The sequence below is a fragment of the Mytilus californianus genome, unplaced genomic scaffold, assembly GCF_021869535.1.
Source record: "Mytilus californianus isolate M0D057914Y unplaced genomic scaffold, xbMytCali1.0.p SCAF_1, whole genome shotgun sequence".
NCBI lineage: Eukaryota > Metazoa > Mollusca > Bivalvia > Mytilida > Mytilidae > Mytilus > Mytilus californianus.
The window spans coordinates 59979981-59980390 of NW_026262581.1; positions in this window are offsets into that span (position 1 = coordinate 59979981).

A 410-nucleotide genomic window follows, 5' to 3' on the forward strand; every position below is an offset into this window, starting at 1 on the left:
AAGTTGTTTTTGTAAAGAGAATGTCACTGACTCAGGTGGCTTACCAGCTTATCACTTGTTTCTATGACTGGTGTTGCAATTGGCTGGTTCACTAGTGTGTAATGTTTACCTATCACAGGAGTATGTGTCAAATAGCTAGACTTTTTATCCAAAATCAAGTGGGGATCATTGAATCAAGTATATGATTATTGATCGCAGATGGGCGTTTAATAGAGGCATCTACATAAATAAGGAGATGCTGTTTGATTGCCCATGAGACAAGTCAAAATGATGTTGATCTAAGCAATTATAGGTTATCATATAGCTTTCAATTGTGAACAAAACATAACATATATACAGGCAGTGACATGTTATTTCTGTGAGGAATAGTCCAAGGGACAAAGGTTATCTGTTATATAAACAAAAGCTCA